General features: G+C 38.7%; 1 protein-coding gene across 50 annotated transcripts in view; it reads left to right on the forward strand.

Annotated features, from left to right (window-relative positions):
- Positions 1-18832, forward strand: part of DTNA (dystrobrevin alpha) — a 349092-nt gene that overhangs the window by 170269 nt on the left and 159991 nt on the right. For 8 of the 50 annotated variants that reach the window (XM_072732151.1, XM_072732153.1, XM_072732147.1 and 5 more), the window contains exon 1: positions 17705-17992. The exons of 38 other annotated variants lie outside the window; for them this stretch is intronic. The gene's annotated coding sequence lies outside the window, so the exon portion shown is untranslated. Of the gene's footprint in view, positions 1-17704; positions 17993-18832 lie in introns of those variants that run through there. 4 more of the 50 variants (XM_072732173.1, XM_072732175.1, XM_072732185.1 and 1 more) reach the window with 1 other exon arrangement.

Consider the following 18832-nt stretch of genomic DNA (forward strand, 5'->3'; position numbering starts at 1 on the left):
ATTGGAAAAAATCAAATATGTTTAAAGGCAGAAATCATCTGTAATCCATCTCAGTATTCCTGGAAATTGGCCCAATCCTTGGTTCACTGTAGATAATTTCTAAATAAATGGTTGTTGAATAAAGACTAAGGCCCAAAGCAATGATAGCTAATGCTTACTGCATTCTTCTTTTCTGCCAAACACTATTCTTATAGACATATACTTAAAAAATAGAGAGAGAGACATACACTTCATTTCATGCTTAAACAATTCTATAACATAGGTAGTATTATATCTCCTTATTTGAAAGATAAGGAAACTTGGGCTCAGGGAGATTAAATCATCTGCCTCAAGTTAAATTGGGGGTAAAAATTCAAATCCAGACAGTCTGGCTTCAGACCCTGTGCACTTAATTATTATGTTCACTCTCTCTCATGTAATATAATTATCAAGTAACTTTAAAACACAGAAGCAACATCTTTTATTATTAAAAACCTTATATCATTTCAGAACATGCCTTTATTAAGAGCTCTCACCCTACTCTTGAATGGCCTCACTTTGAACCATAGATTCCCTCTTTTCAGTGTTCCTATTCTCCTTTTGTTGTAAAACATGACCATCTAGGGGCTCCTGGGTGGCTCATTCAGTTAAGCATCTGCATTCAGCTCACATCATGATCTCTAGGTCCTGGGATTAAGCCCCACAAAGGGCTCTCTACTCAGTGGGGAGTCTGCTTCTTCCTCTGCCTCTACCGTCCCCCCTGCTTGTGTTCTCTCTCTTGCTCACTTTCTCTCTCAAATAAATAAATAAAATCTTTAAAAACAAAAAAACAAAAAAAAGTGGCACCTGGGTGACTCAGTGGTTGAGCACCTGCCTTTGGCTCAGGTCGTGATCCCAGGGTCCTGAGATCGAGTCCTGCATCAGGCTCTCCACAGGGAGGCTGCTTCTCCCTCTGCCTATGTCTCTGCTTCTCTCTCTGTGTCTCTCATGAATAAATAAATAAATAAATAATATTTTAAATAAATAAAACAAAACATGACTGTCTAAATCAACTTCCTAATTTACATTCAAGTCTCATTATTCCTATGCTTTAATTGCTCAATCTGAAATTCATATTTTAAAAATCCTATACCTCCTTTTATTTCGTTTGCTCCATTTAAGAATGTGTAATTTAAAGCAGCGAATTACTTGACCTCTCTGAGCCTTAGATCCTTACCTAAAAACTTTTGTATAATTTGTCATGAAGGCTAGAAAATAATATCCATAAAACAAGAAGGCACAGTTCCTGATACATAGCAGGTGCCCAATGAACAGTAGCCAATATGATCTAATTACCCTGGGCCACTTCAATCTCAAAGCCAGTGCTGGCTGCATCATCACCTGCAGAACAAAATCTGTCTCATGTATTCCTTAGCAGGTAATAATACAGGCACAACAGACCTCTTCAGTTTCAGAACCTACCTTTGCTCCTCATCAGTTGATCTTTGCTAGCATAGGAATCATCTAATCTACATTCTCTAAACCATACTGTTTGTGCATTTACTTTTACTGACACTGATTTTTCTGCCTGGACTCTCCTACCATTCATACTCCTCTCCAAAGCTGCCTCACCCATATGCACATAGGCACTCTCCAGTGACTGGCAATATCCCAGTCATGCTTCAAGATCCATCACAGCTGTTGCTGCTACCAAATGACTTTCAGTGAAGTCATTAATGACCTCTCCTGGGTCAACGGTTATCATCAGTCTTTCTCTGAGTTCACATAGCCCTTTGGGCCATTACCAGGAGATCAGCAACAATTATAGACAATAGAAAGAAAAGGGATCTCATTCAATCTCTCACAGCCTCATGCCACTTCCCACGTTGTCTTCCCTTTAAAATTTTCATTAAGAACAAATGCCAAGTCTTTTCTTTAACTTTGAATCCCCTGAACCAAGCTCACAGTAGTCTCCTCTTTTTTTGGTTTTGAATGAAGTGTGGAGGGTCATATTTTGAGATATGCTTGAGTGCTTCCAGTGTGGTGAAGATCATAGCACTTCTTCCAGCATTACAAGCTCCCTTAGGGAACAGGAGACCTCACAGAGGGGATCTAGTGCCACTGTGCCAAGCACCAAAGCAGATGCTCCATAAATATTATCCTATTTAATTTTTATAATATCCTTGCAAATTAGCTATGGTTTCTGTCCTTATTCCGATAAGAAAACTAGGGTCTCAAGAGCGTAGGTAACTTGCCAATGTCACATTTCTGCTAAGTGGCAGGATGAGCGTGTGAAGTCCTATCTTTCCACTGCAGCAAACTGCCTCACTGAAAGAGCTTTCCAATTTAATCCTAGAAGAAGAATATGTATGTAAGATAATGCTAAAATTTTCCATTTAAAATATTTCCTGAGGAGTAAGCTATTTATAAGTCTACAGATCTTTTTTTCTCATTGGCAAATAAGTTTATGTTTAGGCTGATGCTAAAATTAGCACTATTTCTGTTCAACAAGAGTTTAAAAGATACAGCACCTTGTGGTTCTGAGACTATTTATGCAAAAACCTCATGTACTGTTGTGAGCATAAGCTTGGAAATGATGTCTAACACTGTCGATTGGTAGAATTTTAGGGCTATCCATTATGCAGAATCACCGCTAATGCTGGGGCTCTTGAAGGCAAGGATTTCTGTCTCCTTTTCTTTTTTTTTCTCCTTAAGAATATATATGAAGTGAATATTTATAACTAATTATAAAAAGTTTGTTTGGGATGCAAAATAAAAAAATTTCTGTAGACATGACACTGTTAGCCCTCCTTAAAAGAGTACATAAATGTGTTCTGAATTTTTCTAAAAATCACGCTATTCAAATATCATGTATAAGAATAATAACTGCCATGAATAAAACTCAAAATTTGCAAAAACCAATATCTGGCTTCATTTTAATTGCAAAAATCCGTATCCATACAGAAGGGTTTCTTCAACTGATGAAAAGTCCTGATGATGCTTAGGCCACATTTGTACCTATAATGACCATTCACTCATTTATTCTTTAAATATATAACACATCTCTTATACTCCCTGGCTCTGTGTTAGGCACCTGGGAGCCTGAGATAAATAAGGCATAATTATTTCAGATAGCATCCTACTTTGATTTGCCATAGATTATGTCTTAGAATCATAGGATTTAAGCATCAGAAAGGATATTTCAGATTATTTAACCTAGACCCCTGTGTTAGTTCATTCAAGCGTCTATAACAAAATACCAGAGACTGGGTAGCTTATAAAGAACGGATATTAATTTCTCATAGTTCTTCAGGCTGAGAAGTACAAGATCAAGGCACCAGCATGGTCACATTCTGGTGAGGACCCATTTCCTGGTTTGAAGCAAACACTTGCTCTCTGTATCCTCACATGTAAAAGGGGCTAGGCAGCTTTGTCAGGCCTCCTTTATAAAAGCACTAATCCTATTCATGAGGGCTCCATCCTCATGACCTAATCAACCCCAGAGTTCCCAAATTCTGATACATCACATTGGGCATTAGGACTTCAACATTTGAACTTCAGGGCAGACATTGAGGCCATAGCAACTCTTAATTTTATATTTGAGGATGTGGAGGCCGAGAGATTAAGTACTACCTCTAAAATTAACAGCAAAGTCACAACTAGGACCTGTATGAATCTCCTACCACCTAACTCCTGTCCATCCTACAACACACTAGCCAGTATTACTATATTTGTGATCTAACTTTCCTCCAAGAGAACTTTCTACATGTAAGGAAAGACTAAGAAATTGATTTGGGTTTTATTTACAATACAAAGAAGTAGATTTACTATTCATCAAGTACTTTAGAGAACTACCAGGAGCAGCTTTGCTAGGTGTTGGATATACAGCTGAGCAAAATCCAAAACGCCTTCCTAGCTCACATCCTGCTTATTGTCGGGTACGCGCATGTATGAAACCCCAGCATAAAAGCCACAAACTGCCCTTTAATGGGAATAACAAAATAGTCCAGGTGCTGACAGGCATAATGTGATGCTAAAAATGGCAACTAGTGTGACTGTAACATACTCGTTTCTTTAAAAAAGAAATGTAAAATAGGAAAATCTATAAATGCCCCATATATTAAAACAAAAAGATACAGCCCTGTGCCTTTGGTCTACTGCTTTGGATAACTTGTTACTATTCCAGAGTGAAAAAGAATTTAAAAAATATGAGTAGCATATGTACACTGCAGTGCCTATCTTTGAGTAAAATAAACATATAGTAGCTTAGAAAAAATAAGACTTCTATTCATTGCCCCAGGTTAGGTCCCTGCCTGTTCTCTTTTGTCTGTCGATTTCCCGTTAGTGTCCCAGAAGAGTTTGCAGGATGCTATTTACCTTTATGTAAGTATGATTTTTTAAAACTGTGATCATCATGAGAATGGATGGAACAATGCTTTCCTATCGAAAACTGAGGATTATGATGTGTTTACAAAAGTTAATCACAACGTGCTTTAATGCTAGTGCATTCATATGGGTGACAATTTACTGTTTTAACTTGAATCTCCACCATCAATTGATTTTTGTAACTTTCAAAACCTGACTTTTAAATCCGTACAGTTTATTTTAGCAAAATCTTATACCGTGAATCTGATAGTTTCAAATGATCAAAATAGATGAATACCTTAGCTCTCTTTCCTATCATTCTTTACAATTCTGTAACAGTGGGCTGGAAATTTTTCTGTTTGTGTGTGTATGATACGTGTTCAGTCTCAAATAAATCCTTGCCATAGTTGTTCTTCCAGGTCTAGCTGCAGAGATGAGTAAGGTGGCTGTCTTTTTCTAAGAGTGTTCTTATTTTTATACCATCCCTTCCTGATGCATACGAACAACCCTAGTATCACATGGCTTCTCTTCTGAAGTTGAATTTCTTCCCAGAGTAGTAGCATCCGGCAGAAGGCACATTTGGAGATAAAAAAGCCTCATCATGTTCCAGAGAAGGCTACATTCTTCCCATTCAGCCGCTGTAAATGAGCCTTTTATGACCTCAATTCAGTGAAGTTCCGTTTTATACCGGCACACATAGAGCCCCGCTGGGTTCACATACCCTCCTACATGGCCAACAGTGCCACCAGAGTAACACCAAGCATGCCACCACCCGAATCTCTGGCACATTCCCACAGCACTTTGAATTCTCTTTAGCAGGAAACATTTTCAGACATTAAGTACAGTGGTAAAACTACCCTAATATAAACACCTTTCCATGCTCCCCTGGGCTTTCCCTCCCCACCATCCAAAGAGCTAAAAGGGCCTAAGAAGCAGGGCTTGTAAATTCCCATCCTAAACACAGTTCTGAACAGGACTTCCTCCATCTGATCAAAAGGATTCCTTTGAGGTTTTCCATATCCTCCAGCTCTGAGGCTATTGTGTACACGGTTGCACCTGTAAGCGTGAAGGCTTGTCACTAAAGTGTTATTCATCCACTTTCTGAAAAATAGTGAGGTCCCCCACGTTTACCTAATAATAAAGATAATAGTCTAGTTCAGCTCATGATTGCCTTCTCATTAAAATATTCAGACCCTTTCCATACTCACACGTAGAGTTCATGCTTAATGTATACTAAAGGCAGTAAGCTGTGGTTGCCTAGTAACCAGTGGAGGTGTGTCCAAGAGGCTGAAGAACATAAATGAATAACTGAAACATTAACATTAGTTTCAGCTGGGTGACCTAAGCCTTAATTCAGCACCAGCCATTTCAGACGTTTCTAATGGGCTGGTGAAACAGTAGCTTTCTCAGAAGTAGCTCATTAAATCATAAGAATGAGAATTAGCGTTTAATATAATGTTCTTCTCGATGGTCTGATCGGGGACAAGCGAATGACTGAAAAAGCAACAAGACCAGATCCTAACATCTTTGATATGCTTTCTACAGAATGAAATGTCTGCTAAGACTCACGCTCTCAGCTTTTTCCAAATGCTTATGAATTTGTTTGATCAGTTTGGGGGGGGGGATATTTCAGTCTTTTTATTTTAAGATATATTTATTTATTTGAGAGAGACGGTTCATGTGTGCACATGCTCACAAGGAGGAAGAGGCACAGAAGGAGAGGGAGAGAGAGAATCTCAAGTAGACACTACACTGAGCATCTAGCCTGACATGGGGCTCAATCCATGACCCTGAGATCATGACCTGAGCTGAAATCAAGAGTTGGACGCTTACCTGACTGAGGCACCCAGGCACCTCTTTCACTCTTTATTCAAGCCTCTAACAGTATTACCTTTTTCAAGTTGAGTTTTTAAGGATTCTGAAACATTTATCTCCCTTTTAAAACTCATTGTTTTAAAAAGCAATGTAGAAGCAAAAGAAAATTGTGTAGAGTAAGAGCACATTTAGCTGGATGGTGAAATCAACCCACCAAATAAAAAACTCCTGCCTTATACCTTCTGAAGAAAACACTGCCCACAATCCAAAGTGCATCCATATGATGCCATTCTGTTCTAACTGGGCTACCTAAATATTAAAATTTTTACAGTGTGCCCTTTATATCATACTTTGTGAAGGACAAGTTAGTTATCCTTCCTGAATCAATGAAGATTTGGCAGATCTGGTGTCATTTGGATAGAAGGAACTAAAACAGAACTCTTCCTTGTGCCGCTTTAAAATAACAACCCTTGGGTGCCTGGGTGGCTCAGTTGGTTAAGCATCTGCGTTTGGCACAGGTCATGATCTCCAGGTCCTGGAATCGAGCTCCGCATCAAGCTCTCTGCTCAAAGGGAGTCTGCTTCTCCCTCTCCCTCTGCCCCTCCACCCCACTTATGCTTGCTTGCTCTTTCTCTCTCTCTCGCAAATAAATAAAAGCTAAAAAACAAAACAAAACAAAAAAAAACACTCAGGCTAGTTTAACAAAATAGGAATGGTTAGGCTTAAAATAAGGGTAGATTCAGAAGTTCAAACGTTATGCTCGGCACCTTGTTTCTTTCCCCTTTCTCAGCTCTCTTTTCCTCTGGTGCTGAAGTAATACTTAAGGAGGCTCCATCAATGCAATGATGAAGAAAGCCACCAGCAACTCTCACCATACAAAATCTACCCAGCCACAGATCACAGGGAAAGAGTTTAGCTCTGTATCCTACAGAACTTTGGCACTGCTTCTGTGCTTAGTTCTAGATAACTTCAGTATACGCATGGATGATCCAATCAACACCTTCCTCATATCCAGAAATAAATCCCTCCATTTGACCTCAACCATCTACTTCTTTGAAGCATGTCTACCATCAGAAAAACAAGCAAGATATCTCCCTCTCCAAACACTACTTTCTACCCTTCTGGATCTTTTGTTCTGATCTCCACACTTTGTGTTCAGTATAGAAGCTTTTTGTCCTAGTTCTTTCTCCCTGTCAAATAACTACCTCTTGTCCTTAGTTCCTTCCTTGCCTAGTTAGATTCCATGGTCCCTTTCCTTTTATGTACCTTCAACTCTCTTGCATGTCTTTCCTCCCATCATATTCACCAGGCAATAGCAAACCAAGTAGATGAACCCTCACTTATCCATACCTTTTTGGCTGAGCTTTGTAAAAAAAAAAGTCACACAACTAAGCATGCTAGACTCATGCTAGACTCATGTACACTACATCAGATGTGCTTGCAATACTCTCTCTATAATCAGCTCATTCTCCTCATCTACACAAGGACTCGCTCATTACTTCTCCCCTCGCATCGAAATTCTTCTACACATTCCTCATTCTGAGCTAGCAACCTTGCTTCTTACTTCATTGAGATGATAGAAGCCACTGGATAGGAACTCCCTCTTTCCATGCCCAAATGTACACATATACCCTCATCTACACCCTTCTTCCCTCATCTTGTCACAAGAGAGGCAATTTCTCCACATGTGCTCCGTATCTAGTCCGCTTTTACCCTCTTAGGGCTGTGCACATGCCATCAACCATTTTCTTTCCCATATCATCAGTCTCTCTGACTTTAATGGACCACTCTTCTCAGCATGTATTTTCTACAGTCTCCTATATTTGAAGTATTCCCTTGATTTCATGTTTCCTTTAACTTACTGCCCGACCTCTGCTCCCCTACAAATCCAATTTTCTCAAAAAAATTTTTTTGCTTACCCAGTCTGACTCTACTTCCTTACCTCCTATTTTTCTGTCCCTCACCATTCCATGGAAAGGTTTTTTTATGGTTTTATTTATTCATTCATGAGAAACATACAGAGAGAAGCAGAGACATAAGCAGGCCCCTGCGAGGAGCCCAATGCGGGACTCGATCCCAGGACCCCAAGATCACAACCTGAACTGAAGGCAGATGCTCAACCACTGAGCCATCCAGGTGGCCTTTCATGAAAAAGGTTTTTATTAAGATGGTCATTATCACCATATTCTAAAATAAATGAATGCTTTTCCCATTCTCATCTTACTCAACCTCTCAGCAGCTTTCAATTCAAAGGCCACCCCTTCCTTCCTGAAAAACTCCCATTTAGCTTCCATAGAAACATACAAGAATTTCTTCTTACCTCCCTGACCTTCTCTGTCTTGGAGAGGAGTCTTGGGTGCACTTCTCCACATATGTTCTCCTTTTCCCATGGCTTTAAAAAATTCTCATGTACCTCCAGCTCTAACCTGTACATCTCTATTTTGAGCCCTATCTTTCGGGCTCCAGGCATATAGAGACACAGCCTATGTGACATAACTGCCTGACTCAGAGACATTTAAATTCAATACTTTGCCTTGTCCCATGTTGCATTCCCTCAACATGCTCCTGCAGCCAGCTTCTGCACTGTAGTAAATGGCACCTCCATTTACTACTGAGGATTTTTCTTTACCTTCTATTCTTATTCATTCTCCCTCATTCAGTTTATGACTCAGTCCTGTCAATTCAGTCTCCAAAATATATTTCAAATGTACGCATTTCTCACTGTCTCCATTGTCAGCTTTTTAGTTCAGAAGTAACACCTGGCCCTCAGACAGTTTTTTTTTTTAAGATTTTATTTATTTGTTAATGAGAGACACAGAGAGAGAGGCAGAGACATAGGCAGAGGGAGAGGCAGAGGTCCTAATCCCAGGACCCTGGGATCACAACCTGAGCCGAAGGTAGACGCTCAACTGCTGAGCCACCTAGGTGCCTGTCCCAGACTGGTTGCTCTTTAAAAACACTTGTCCCTCTTCTGTCCATTCTCCACACTATAGCCAGGACACTCTTTTAAAAATAAAAGTTGGATTATGGGGCAGCCCGGGTGGCTCAGCAGTTTAGCACCACCTTCAGCCCAGGGTGTGATCCTGGAGACCCAGGATCAAGTTCCACCTCGGGCTCCCTGAGTGGAGCCTGTTTCTCCCCCTGCCTGTGTCTGTGCCTCTCTCTGTGTCTCTAATGAATAAATAAAAATCTTTTTTTAAAAAGTTGGATTGTGTCACTATTAGATTTTAAATCCTTAAAAACTTTCCTACTGTATTTAGGAGAAATTTTAGAGTCCTTCCAAAGCCCTATTCTGCCAACTTTTCCATGCCATGACCCTTGACTCTTTATGCATATTATAACCACACAGTTCTTCTAGTGTTCCTTGAAAACATCATGCTCTTTCCCTCTCAGGGATCTCACACATGTTCTTCCCTTTGCCTAAAGACTCCTCCCCATTCTGCACAGGTACCATCTCAAATATCACTTTCTCAGAGAGCATTTTTTTAATTCATACCCCATTCCAAGAGTGGACACAGACTTAATTACTCGCTGGATGCTTAGAGCAATTCTCAAAGCTTTTTCAACATCTTGATGATGATAACAGAGATACCATAAGTCAGAATCCCAAAATTAGTCATCAGCATCATTATTCCTTGGGCCATAGTCATACTCTTCAGAAGGGATCCCATATTGGTCATTTCCTCCTGGCCACCATATTTTAGAAACTGCTTCCCCTACAGATAGGAATTCCCTATGACTTGGACCTAGTTCGCTGTGTCCAGAACTTCTGCACCCATTCTCCCTTGATCTAGGCCCCAGATCCTTACTCATTCCAGTTAATAACTTACAGTTCTCCACCTATGCCACCCATAATGAAGGGACCGTTTTTCTCTGTTACATGGAGTGGCTTAATTTCTCTTCCTTCATCAATTTCTTGCAGACTAGTTTATATATAAACAGTAGGCCCATTAAAGTTTATTCCAAAAAAAGAAAGTTCTTCAAAGATGGTCATGAAGACTCTAACCTCCTTTAGAATATGGAAAATGCTGCAGTTTTAAAAGTAACCATCCATTTTATTTTATTTCTCATTTTTGTATTTTTATTTACATTTTTATCATTCTTGAAGTATTTTTCTGTTTTTTTAATTTATTAAATTTTTTATTTTAATTCCAGCAGTTAATGTACAGTATTAAATTCATTTCCAGTATACAGTACAGTGATTCAATAATTCTATACATGGCTTAGTGCTCATCATAAGTATACTCTTCAATCTCCATCACCTATTTCACCCATTCAACAATTCATTTTAAAATTAAGCTACATAGTTACTTGGAGACAGATATGAATCAGTAAATACAAAAATATCAATTGTAGCTGGTAGGGTTATAAGTGATTAGAAAATATTTTTGGTTACTTTCATTTTTTAAGTGGTCTACAGTGTTTCTCAAAGATATTGTAAGTCCTAAATAGATAAAACAAATAGTGTTTGTATATTGTATATAATGGCTACAAGTATCATAGTGTGGGTGGGCGATCCAAGCCACAGGATCTGATGTATGACCTAAAGTTTCTGTCTTCTCAGTGTGTGTGTATAGAAACATGTAATTGTGTCTCCATTGGGATATAAAGTGTCTTTACGTGTATAACAAACATGAGTGGCTAACATCCTCCAAAAACGCTATTCATCTGTGATGAACAAAGTAGAAGCTAATGCCTCTCTGCCTCATATTACTTACATGCCATGGTTTTGATATTATGCCAGGAGTCCTTTCTGATGTCTCACCTGGCAAACACAAAGTGTGGTGCCTTCAGTAAAAAATGAAGAACACCTGCTCACCAATATTTATGCGCAGATAGCCTTTCAAACGCCTAAGTGCCTCCCTCACAGACTTCTAAGCTACTTCCCTTCCTGTTCATTGTTCACCATTGTGCAATGGTTTCTCCAGTTTCTCCATTTCACATGTCACTGTGAGGCTTTAAACAGAACGCCATGGCCTGTTGGAGAATTGACCAGTATGAAGTAGGGAGCATGACTAATAGCTCCCAGATTGACTCCAGTGAACTCCCTAGCGCCACCTACAGGACCCTCTGAAATGTCAGCTAGATGATCTCTGCTAAAGGAGTGTTTACCACCAGAGACACCCAGAAGGGTCCCAAGTGCTCTGTATCTTTATATTATGGGTCAATTTATATAAAATGTGTTTAATTATCAAATATACCATTTTCATTCATTCCAACAGTGGAATTCATTTAAGTATAAAGAATGACACATCAGACATTGGTTTATCACTTGTCTTAACTTATTCAACTTTCTCAGTTGTGCATTTCTTCAGTATACTGATACCTCCTGTGTAGTTTTGCTGTGTGTTCTCTTTAACTACATATGCTTCTTTCTTGAATTTTCCCCCCTAAATCACCTTATATCTTTTTCCAGCTGTTCAATCTGTGTTTTCCCTTAATAATTTCTTCTTTTATAGTCTTGCCTTTAATCATTCTCCTAACTTGCTTAATTTTATAATACCCTTTATTTTTATCAAAGTTGGCATCAATAATTAACTTTGAGTGCCTACAGGGTGCATTACACGGCACTTGCTTCTTAAATCTCTCCATCTCACGTACAATATATACACACATATTACTGGAGAAGCAGCTACTACCCCTCCTCTCCCTTCACCTTGCCACCAACTACTTAATTACTTATCCTTTCTCAGGAGTACATTACAGCGGAAGGGAGAAATTCAGTAGCTTTTATCACTCCTACATCTAATCTTGGTCACTGAATATGCCCTTAGGGTACATCAGGCATCCCTCCATAGAGCTTTAGCTTGTCTACTGTGCAAACATAGTCCAACTATTCAAACACAAAGGAAAAGAATCTGGGAAAACACACGTAACATCCCAAAAAAACTGCTTTCCAATTTTGGGGCACACTGAATGGATGATTTCCCCCAGTAATGTTCTGCTTAAGCTGACCTAATTAAATTATCTATCTACTCTCAAGTCACTTAATTATATTTTCTCATACATTATATCTACAGCTATATTTTCCTTATCCATATTTCTTTATCCATATTTCTATTCATATTTCATACATTATATCTACAGCTATATTTTCTTTATCCATATTTCTTTATCTATATTTCTATTCATATTTCATACATTATATCTACAGCTACATTTTCTTTATCCATATTTCTTTATCCATATTCTTATCTCCCCATCTAGGTTGTAGGCTATTTATATTTCTTTGCTATACAATATGTGATTCTGGAAGACACTTAATTAAAGTTTATGAATTAGAATTAGAATAAGTCATCTTATTTTAGAATAAGTCACATGGAAAAGACCGAGAAATAATAATCTCTGTGTACTATGTATTCAGACTAAGAAAATGAATAATTTCAAGAGTGAGTTCTCAGGAATATACCTGTTTCCTTGACTTTATGGGTAGACTTGATTTTCAGAAATGTTCTCCCCTTTTCCCTCTGAGAAAGAATATATTCTGTCAAATGAAAACATCGTTGTGGCTGTGCAAACACACCTGGGTTTGTAGAATATGGGATTGTCACAGAGGGTGACCAGATAAGTACTTATGCCCCTACCTCCACAAGTTACCTAACAGTCTGCCACTCAAATCCCACAGATCTTCTGTTTTTCCAACAGAATCCAAGCACATAAGAGAACTTGGAGTCTATCAAAGAGCTCTGCCTAATTTTATATCAATTTAAACTCACTAAATTTATGAGCATCTTGACCTCTCAACTCTCTTGGAATCTTCTTCCATTTTGTTCCTCTCAGGATAGATTTTTGACCTGAGAGAATATATGCTGTAGAGATGCTGCCATGTGGATCGTCTCTGACCAAAAAATAAAAAATAAAACTGTGTCACCCCCATCCAAGCTACTCTCATCCCTGCCTTATGGAGTTTCACAGAAGATACCAAACCAGAACTGGGAAGAAGCACTCCAGAGATGAATTGCCATTTAGAGTCAGCAGGGTGAAATGACAGAAAGCTAAGTGGACTCACAAAGAACCCCAATCTGTGTTCTTGCCCTAGAAAAATTCATGGCAGGACTTTGAGCCAATTATTTCGCCTCAGTTTCCTTGTCAATAAAATGAAATCTTACACTCAACTATAGGGATGCGTCTTCCAACTCTAAAGTTCTATGCTTAAAAAAGAAATAAATAAAATTCTATGCTTAGATTTTCTAACTTACACCCCATAACTCCCCCTATTGCACAGGTACCTATTCTAAGAAAATAACCCAAGATAAAACCAAAAATTTATATACAAGGATATATCATTTATAGAAAGAAACCTGGAAAGACTAAGTATATATTTAACAATGAGAGGTGGGTAGGTGAATTCTAATACATTCAAATAGTGGTATTGTATGCAACTATTAAAAATATTTTCAAGGAACCTGTAATATCATGGTGTTTTTATTTTACATGTCTTTCTTTAAGCAGGAGAAAACTTAGTCAAAATCATCCAGGATTTTTAGCATATAAAATTAAGAAATATATCAAAATGTCGATATTGGTTACCTCTGGTAGTTAAATTATGTGTGCTTTTAATATTATTTCATAAATCTTTCTATATTTTTCAATTTCTCTACATTGGCCTTGTGATATTACCTTTCAGTGAGAAAATGAGTGTGTGGTGTGACTTTTTATTATTAAGTTTCGGTGTGTTTTGCACTAAGGAAGAATCCAGAATATAACTGTATAATTATGAAATTTGAAGAGATGAAAAATCCAAAAGCAGGAATTTGAGAATAAATTTCCATATGAGAACAGGATAAAATGATTCGGGGTTCACAGTAAGTTATTCGTACAGTGTATAGCCATGGATTTCACAGTGCTACTTCGAAACACATGCTTATTTATAGCACTGTTAATACAGTTCGAAAGAGAAGTGCATGTTTTGAAAACATCTTAAGGGTAAAACAGAATATCTTGATAGTGAGTTATATAAACTGAGATGCCTTGGAATAGCCTTGTTCTTTCATAAGAAATTTTCATGAGTAGAATAGATACTAATCCGATTAATATTTTTTAGGTCAGCTGCTCAAAGCAGCCCAAGAAACTATGCGCCTGCAGAAATTGTTCAATAGATCACAATCTTTTTGTTGTTGCTGTGAACAAGTTCTCTTATTTGATTTAAACTAGTACCCTAACAATAAAGCTCTTTGTGGTTATTAAAAAAATAAGTAACAATTTTAAAACATGACCTGAAAAAAATAGACTTTGCAGAGGTTCAAAATGTTTTGTCTTGTTTTAATTTCACTGACATGAGCAGCCAGTTTTTTTTAGTAGCCAGGCTGCTTAATTCAAGGGTGGGACCTCTGAGCCTGTGCTATTACCTTGAGTTTGTGGGACTTTAGGTGCTCTCATGTCTGGAAGAAAGAGCCATGAAGCAAAGGACGTTGTAAGTTCTTTCTCAGGTCTGTGGGTCCCAGGCTTGGCATATCTCCCTGGGTGCATTCTAAAGCAGTCTGTCTCAAAAACTGTTTCATCCTAGGTGATTAGGTTCTTTGTATGAAATTAAGCGGGTCACACCAGCATAGAATCTGTTAGAAATTTTGCTCACACTGAGCAAGAAGTGAATCTTAACATTTGCAAAAGGGAATTTGAGACTTTGTGAAACCAAATATATTGACATCATATTTCCCTACTGCTTAAGAGAGAGAATCAAATAAGTTGCTTAACATCTGACGAAGTATGTTTACTAATCATAGTTATGCTCTAGGAGTAGTAGACATTAACTAGGTAAATGACAGTCTCTTCAGTTTATAAAACAAGGAACAGTGAGATGCATAACCCATCTGTAGGAGGAAAAAGACACAAAGTAAGGAAGCCTAAAGAAATGAATATGAGCAGTGAAAGAGTGTCTATTCAGCCAGCCACATATGAGAGTAATTATGAATTATTCAAATTGTGGTTCTATTCCTCTTTCCTTCATCAACTGTCCTGAAGAGGATTAAGAGGCTCTGACTTTTCAGCGTATATGCTTCTTGCCTTTTTGCCTGTTCTGCCTCAGTTTCACGCTTTATAGGACTGTGTCATCATGAGTCACAGCACTGAAGGATTTTTCGGAGTTGTAGCAATGCCAAAACTATTTTAATAATCTCTACTGATCTGTTGTAGGGCTTTTTTTATGATAGAGAAATCTTACAGTGCACAACATTTATTTTATTCCTTTTTGCAACTTTCTACCATGAAAGTTTTTTCTCCATCACAGGTTTCTGTTTTGTTGTTGTTGTTGTTGTTGTTGTTTTAACCCCTGGCTGCTTTGCACTATAAGGCTTCAAAGGGATATTAATGCTCATTTTCCTTTGCAATTGGCTTGGGTGTATGGTAATTTCCTGAGTTAGATGACTGTGGAAAAAAGCAACTAAAAGTCTGTAGTGGTGAGCCCTTTACAGCCCTTGTTGCTGATCAAGGTGACCTTTCAAAGCCTGCTGTTAAACCAATCCTGATAAATTGCAAAAATGTGATCTTTGTACATAATTTCTATTCTGAGGTTCTTTATGATGACAATTCTTGATATCCTATTTTAATTGGAAAAAAAAAAACCCTGCTACTACGTAACAGAGACCACTTCTTGAAAATTCGATATAAATATCCAAATGAACTGCTTTACTTCATGTTTTTCATACTAAAAAGATCTTTTTAATCTACTACCAACTTTAATACTCTTTTCACAGTCCATTTCACACTGGGAATATGTAAAACCTTTTGACTGGTCATCTCCTCTAGATGGTTTGTAAGTGGAAGCAAGCAATCCTGGCTAGTTGCCTGAAGTGGTCACCATATGAATGGTCACTACTCATATTATGAAGTATATAATTGAAAAATGTGTATGTGGTTGGAAATGACAGTTTTATCAGCAAGGGAAAGTCAGGTGTCAATGAGCTTTCTTATTGTCCCTATTGTTCAAAATTCATAAACAGTTTTGTGAAATAACACTAGCATAATTTATTGAGCACTTACTATGTTTCAAGTTCAGTGTTTGGCATTTGCCTTGGGCTATCCCATTTAATCCTTTTTCATAACTCTTTAAAGTAGAAATTTTACAAAAGAGTAAGCCAGGTTTATTTTTTTTTAATTTTATTTATTTATTTATTCATTCATGAGAGACAGAGAGAGAGAGAGAGAGGCAGAGAGAGAAGCAGGCTCCATGCAGGGAGCCTGACGTGGGATTCGATCCTGGGACTCCAGGATCACGCCCTGGGCCAAAGGCAGGCGCTAAACCACTGAGCCACCCAGGGATCCCAATAACCCAGGTTTAGAGAGGTTAAATGATATATCCAAGATCACAAAGCCAGTCTGGTAGGAGCTGGATTTCAAACCCACATCGGGGTAACTCCATGGTTGCTCCCCTTAAGAGCTACTCTTGCCTGCCTCCCTTTGCAGCGTGGAATAATAAGGAAGAGCCTGTGCAAACCCCTCAGGGGTTGGACATAATCCCAGAGGAGCTGAGCTTTCCTCCACTGTGCTGACATAAAGCATTCATTCCCTGTTTCATCCATTCAGGAAATAGCCACTGAGCCCTACGTTATGCCAAGCCCTTTGCTCATTACATGGTATGGAAAGATGAATAAGACCACATTCCCCTTCCTGAGAGAGTCCATGTCTAAAGAGAGAAAAGAGATATGCAATAAAACTATGATGAAATATGAGCTAAATTTGGAAAGTAAGCAAAGCTGTGGACACGGGGGAGTGGCAGGCAGTGTGAGACCCGAGGGACAGAGTTGCTGCTGGCTGGAAGACAGAGAGCAGCTGCTGTGAAGGATGTCCCCAGTGGGAAGGAGGGACCACAGCTGACTTGAGATGAAGACTGTCACCCAGGCCTCCCACCAGGCTTCCTTAAAGGACCAGGAATAAATTGAATCTGGCTGCTTAAATTGTGATCACATACCCAAGGGTTTGGGGGTCCCAGGATTCTTCAGAGTTGCTGTTGTCTCAACTCCAAACTCCTACTCTTAATATAGAGCCCCCAAGTATGATTTGGTTGATTCTACTGGGCTGTGTCATCACAGATCCAAATCTATGATCACTTGAAATAAGACCGAGACTTCATCTGTTTAAATAATGGTTAAACACAGGGTATGATGAAAAGAAAATGAAGAATTTTACCTCCCACCTCTGAGCTGTGATTAGAAGTCTGCTCTAGGAAAATACTTTGAGACTGGCCCTACATACACTGGTGTAGTGTTTTCAGCATCCATGGTGACTGAATTATTTAACTTTTATATATATATATATATATATATATATATATATATATATATATATGAGCTCTGAGATCATTGCTGCATTTTCTATTGAGTTAGTAGCTGACATCTAAATATACTTGGCTGGAAGACGTAGCAGCTAATGATCAATATTTTGAGGGATTAGTGGCAACCTAAAAATGCATATAGTTATTTCGTTTGTTTAAATGCTTTGGGGACCTTTTATTTCTCGTACCTCTGCTATTCGTTTTTCTCTTTTTTTTTTTCCCCCTTGTTCACAAAGTTGAGTCAGCACCAGAAGCATATTCAAATTAGACTTGTCATACAGGGGGGAAAAAAACTCTGACTTTGTCAGGGTGGGTGGAGGGGAAAAAGGCAACTTTTTGTCAGTCTTTTGTATTTCAGCAGCTGGATTCATTGCTACCATGGCAACGGACCACATGATGAGGTGTATTAGATTGCTGTGTGTTGAGCACAAGGGGAAGAATGAACACAGCGTTTTATTGAAGTTAAAGGTTGCTTTGGAGTTTCTTCTGTGGAAATGTGCACGGTCAAATACTATAGCTCTCAGCATATGTAGTACTTTAGGGGAAGAATTAGGGGCATGTTGGTGCATTTCACTACAAAACCAGGTAAGGCACAACTGAATCTATGAAACTGAACTCTTCTGTTGCAGGAGTATAACTTGCTGGGTGGAATTTCCTCGGCACCCCCACCCCCAGCCCTCCATGGGCACAGGACAAATTTCTCTCCCTCCACCCCAGCTCCTTCCTGTCTGATTTCACCCTTTATTATTTGAAAGTCTAAAGCCTTGTGAATTTTTATGTCTTCGGTATTGTGTGTGAGGGTGTCTGTGCAACTAAAACAAAGAAAACTAGAAAGAAGTAATAAGAATGCAGTGATTCGTGTCTGCAAGTAAAAGTGAGCTTCCTTCCTTGTTTTGATCTTTGAAAATGGTCTGCTGCTCTTACAGGACACCTGGTCAGCGGCATGGGTCCCGAGCGTTGGTCTCTTTGACTAAATTAAGCAGCAGGGCAAAAATCCTCCCTCGTGCCACTCGGGGTGTTTATTGTATCTGCGCATTTATTCCTCTTGCATCATATACCTGCCAGCCTCACCTCGCACGAGTAGTTGGGTTTTGGCTACGATTTTTACAACCTATTTTATTTCCATTAGTATTCTGTTCTTTCAGGCATTGTGGTTCTGTGTGCTTCAGGGGATTTAAAAATAGAAGTAAATACAATGCTAGGGTTAGTATAAAATGAACTCTTGTTTAGGGCTGGGGAGAGCCAAATGTAAACAATGCAGAGTGGTGTAGGGAAGCATCAACTCTCCAGTGCAGAAGACTCCTGTGCCTTTTCCTTGGCCTGCTAGCAGCTTGCTTCAAAAAAGAGGTGGCTTTGATATGCAGAGAGCAAGTTAGAGGAGAAAATTTCTTGAGTAATACCTTAATGTTGCTTCCTTCTTTGTGG

This window comes from Vulpes vulpes, chromosome 13 (genome assembly GCF_048418805.1).
Source record: "Vulpes vulpes isolate BD-2025 chromosome 13, VulVul3, whole genome shotgun sequence".
NCBI lineage: Eukaryota > Metazoa > Chordata > Mammalia > Carnivora > Canidae > Vulpes > Vulpes vulpes.